Source organism: Limulus polyphemus, unplaced genomic scaffold, assembly GCF_000517525.1.
Source record: "Limulus polyphemus unplaced genomic scaffold, Limulus_polyphemus-2.1.2 Scaffold318, whole genome shotgun sequence".
NCBI lineage: Eukaryota > Metazoa > Arthropoda > Merostomata > Xiphosura > Limulidae > Limulus > Limulus polyphemus.
Window position 1 is genome coordinate 362,643 of NW_013665928.1, and position 5,619 is coordinate 368,261.

The window sequence follows — 5,619 nt, forward strand, 5'->3', positions numbered from 1 at the left end:
TGAACCAAAGGGTTCTTTTCAATGTAGTCAGACATTCATATTTCCATCAGAGTGATAAAGTCACCCCATTCCCATCTAAAATCAACATAGAACCTCAGTTTACTCTTCGTCTTCCTAACAATCACTACTGGAGACAACTACATACATTGTGAAGGCTGTATGATTATATTCTGTCCTTTAACGTCCTATAATCAGAAACAAATACCTTCATCCCGTGAGAGGTATTAATTAGACATAGCCAGATGTATAACTCTCCATTCATTTCTGGTTGATCACCATTGACCAGATTCCAGTTCAGCATTGATTGATCAGAGTGATGGCTTTATTTGGAGTACCTGATACACAGTGAGATCAACCAGTGTTCTGACAATTCCTATATCCACCAGATGAAGTTTTGTTTATAATTGTTTTACACCACTCCTTGTAAAGAAGTGAGAAAAAAACAATTTAGTGAAATCACTTATTTTCTATATAGAATACTAAGCAACAGCCAGAATTGAAAGAGTTGGGCTGACTACCAAACCGTTTGATTCAAAATAACTTGCACTTTCCATAAGTTAGTGGCCAGACCTAAATCAGGCTCTATTAGTTTCCCATTGCCAGAACGGTGAAAGCCATATCTTGTTGCCAACCCTCCTACATCTGACAAGATGTTGGGTGGAATTAGTAGTTTCATTTTTCTTGGTGTGAGCAAGATAGGACCAGTTCACTACAAAGTGATCAATGAGCTCCCACCCAAATCATATGTTTCAGTCCTCCATTCCAGAATTAAGGCTTGGTCGAGGTATTATTGGTATTTCTTGTAGAACAAACATCTAAGGGGCAGGGAAAGTCCTACCTCGCGAATGATATCCAGCGGGTTTTCGTTGCAGTACGAAGATGTATTGGTGGCTGACCTGCCCTCTGTGAAATACCAGCTCGATACAATATGAGCACTTAGAGTGGGCAGTTTGAATGAAGTACAGATGTGACTGTGGGGTTTTTCTCTTGTGACCTAATTGAAGTTTCTAATTCGAACCTATTAACCACATATACCGCTGCCATCATGATGTGAATGTCTTTTACACACAGGTGATACCACATCATTTTAATTGGTAATTCCTCATCAAATTGTTCAATGAGTACATCCTCTCAAGCTGTAGATGACATAGCAAGATATACCTTCCTGTATAGATAGGACAGATCGTTCAAACTGTGGGCGATCTTTTCTCTGTGGGGCCTTCCTTTTGGGGCTTTGATTCAGCCAAATGGATAGTTCTGTCAATGAATAGTCACAATATCAGACAATTTGGCTATGACTGTATCCCAGTTAACAATTTGCATCTTAATCAAATACTCGATTGATTCAAGCAATAGATTGTCCAATCTCGGTATGAGGTGTTGCCCTGCTTGTCCCAAATTGATTGAAATGCTTCAAAGAATGGCCAAATTATCTTTAACTGTACTGTAATAGCTGGTGAGAATGTTGCTTAGGCTGATTTACTCAGAAAAATCTTAGATGTCTGCCTCTATCAAGTTCAGTTCATCCATTGGTTCTGCACCACTTCAGGTCTCTCCATAACCCATAGGCACATTACATATCACAGAGAGGCTACCAACTGCCCCATGGATCACCATCTTCATCACTCAGTGCTTGCTATTTCATCTGCTGGAAAAATATCACAGGCTAGCAGACGTCATCTAGCATTAGCACCTCCAATCCCATTTGGCTGATTTTTGGTTACATCAACCAGAGTCACGGTTGAGATACTCTTCTTAGTGAATGCCCAAGAGTGCTATAGAGACTATTAATTTGCCCCAGATTCGCCACACCACAAGCCATCACAGCAATCCTCAATTTTTTCGCTATAAGCAGTGAGTGGTAGAACTAGATCAGCAGCTATTGGATAGCTCAGGCTGTGACAGTTTTCCTTCCTAAATCTATTGATGCAACAATATTGCAGTCATGGACTTTTGCAGCCTCAGAAAACATCCAACATCGAGGAGAGGACTTTTTTCAATCCTAAATACTCTTTCGGACAGTAATCTACCCTTGATTACGAATTTTTCCTCTTATTCTTACAATATTTTCTTGTGGAAAATACCATTTCTTCATTTCAGATATTTAAATCTAACACACACAAGAGCTAAGAGAAGCACAGTAAAATGCACTCATTGTGAAAACTACAAACCTTCACAATAACAGATACTCTGGTAACAGTAAAAAAAATTCTAATAATCACATTACTCTGTGATATTCTTATGTCTACCGATAAATTGAAAACGTCAGAAAATATACTACAGCGTTAACTTGAACTTACTTAACTGTGTCTGAGTTTGAAGCTGAAGAGAGGCCAAACAAAATGTATACAAAGTGAAAACAATCTGTATTCGTAGCAAAAACAATTAAAATAATATAAGTGCACTGGATGATAGATGGCGTTTCTAAGTCTTCCAGAGAATGGAAAGAGAGCTTTGAATTATCTGTCTTATTCTGAAGAGCTTATATTCTAGGATAAGAGAGAGTATGACAATATATAAATATAGAAACCGACGCTACCCACATGACTGGTCGCCCCAAATGAAAATAACGAGAAGATACCCTCTGTACATTTCTACACTTAGACACAGCGATGCTACTAAAGAGAGATCGTAGATACAAGATTAAATCTACATCTCTCGTGAGAAATCAGAAAAATACCTAAGTGTGAAACACGCCTTGACTTTGTGTAACTAGCACACGAAATAATGTCATCGCTGCACAAGATAAACTAAACAGTTTAATTTCCTTAGCAAAGAAAGAAACAAACTATGAGAGTTTTTCGAGTGCCAGATTACCATTAAGCCCTTCATCAAGTTCTTCTTGATTCAGTTATTTTATCAACAAGGACTGATCACCCAGAATCGAATTCAATTTTATGCTGATTTATTTCTAGCGTTAACAGAATTATCAAGATCACATCCCCCGGCGTGTCAACGGTAACTTAACGTACTTACAATGCTAAAATCTATTACCCACAGTGGACAGCGTGCAAACAGCTTATCATGGAGTTTTGGGCTAAAAAGATAAAACAAAAAAAAAGATGGCGCTATCTAAAGGTGAAAAAATAATATGATTCTCAAATTTTCACATTCAGGAGAGTTTTCAAATAAAGATTGGCTAAGATCCAACATCGATTTTATTTCTCAACAAGAAACAAACCTCCAGGGGGCATGTTTTATACTTCCTATCCTGATCCTCCTTCAACACGTGTAGATCTCTTCCAAACACGGAATAATCCTTCAAAGCCAACGCTTTTACTTTTTCATTCACTTTTATTACAGACGATAATATTTTATGGCTTAAACCCCAATTCCCTCAAGACGTGACTAAAAATAATGCTTTTTAACCAGGATGGTACTTTGGGTTTTAGTTTGTTTGTTTGTTTTTTCTCTCTTGCAAACAGAAAATGATTTTTCAATATTATCGTTGAACTTTTCCCGACAGAAGATTAACACTACAATGTCAATGTGCTAATCCTGAAATAACAAGTTCAACCATTTTTTTATTTTTTTTTTAGTAATAGTGCCTTTCTTCACAAATCTGATGAATGAAACAGCTGTACTGTTATCACCCAAAACTCAGTGTACGAGAACCAGGAGAATAGAACGACATATACGACCATTTCCTATTGTCAATTATTATACAACTCAGTGAAACATTGATTGAGAAACATTATAGTGCACATCTGTACACAAGTCGTTGCTATAGCAACAAATAAACAGTTTCCGACTCGGTTGTTATTAACCCTCAAATTACCGACTTCTGTTTATGCCGTTCACTACCAGCAGGATCCACGTATTACGTTATACTGGTAACTTTTTGACAAATCAATTCGATGAAATTATCATTCTATACGTAAAATACACAGCTGACCCTAGCAGTAATTAGTAGGATAAATTGCAATACTGATGGTATTTATGTTTATACTTGTGTGATTCATATGTTATTAGAGACCTTCTAATCAACACAGACATGGACTCAATGTCAATTTAGTACATAAATAATGTAGAAAAAATGGGTTTAAAAATGCAAAACGTATTATAGACTTATTATATAATTCTAGGATTACAACTGTCAAAAGAACAAGCAATACACACACACACAATATAGATAGATAGATGATGGGTTTGGACATGCAATGATCTTTTTATATTTGGAAATGGTATGTTACAGTACTGAGACATATTTTGCAAGTTTTATTCTTTTTCGAAGTTTCCAGAAAGAAATGTAAGATTAAATCCAAATTATAGTTTTGATTTTCGTATTAATTGATGAATGCCTATAATTACGATTTACTTCTTCTTTCTTAACGAAAGTTTGTTTGTAGTTAAGCATGTACTCTGTCCACCAGGGGATAACGAAACCCGGTTTCTTAACTTAAGTCAGTTTCATATGAAACAAAATGAAATATAATACTACAAATAAAACATTTCATGGTTTCATCATAAAACGTATTTAGTTTGTTTGTAGTTAAGCATAAAGCTACACAAAGAGCTATCTGTGCTCTGTCCACCAGGGGTATCGAAACTCTGTTTCTTAACTTAAGTCGGTTTCATATGAAACAAAATGAAATATAATACTACAAATAAAACATTTCGTGGTTTAATAATAAAATGTATTTAGTTTGTTTGTAGTTAAGCATAAAGCTACACAAAGAGCTAACTGTGCTCTGTCCATCAGGGGATAACGAAACCCGGTTTCTTAACTTAAGTCGGTTTCATATGAAACAAAATGAAATATAATACTACAAATAAAACATTTCATGGTTGAATCATAAAATGTATTTAGTTTGTTTGCAGTTAAGCATAAAGCTACACAAAGAGCTAACTGTGCTCTGTCCACCAGGGGATAACGAAACCCGGTTTCTTAACTTAAGTCAGTTTCATATGAAACAAAATGAAATATAATACTACAAATAAAACATTTCGTGGTTTAATAATAAAATGTATTTACCTCCAGTTTTCTACTTGTTATTTAAATTACGAAATCCATTGCTAAGTACAATACAATTATGGAGATTACAGTAACAATAATAACGGACTAAACTGCAATAAGAGAGAGTTTGTGGACCACGTGACGAAAACATTACGTCTGTTTAAGCACCTTGGTTTGATACTGTATTTGATATTACACCAGTTCAACCGTCTTGGTATGATACTATATATATATATAAATCCATTGCTAAGTACAATACAATTATGGAGATTACAGTAACAATACTAACGGACTAAACTGCAATAAGAGAGAGTTTCTGGACCACGTGACGAAAACATTACGTCTGTTTAAGCGCCTTGGTTTGATACTGTATTTGATATTATACCACTTCAACCGTATTGGTAAGATATTATATATATAATATACCAATCCAACCATTTTGATATGAAATTAAATATGATATTACACCACTTCAACCGTCTTTTGGGATACTGACTATAAATGTATACATATATGATATTATATCAGTTCAACCGTCTTGATATGAAACTAAATAGGATATTGTACTAGTTCAACTGTGTGTGATACCATATATGATATTATACCACTTCAACCGTCTTGGTATGGTACTATATATATATATATATATATATATATATATA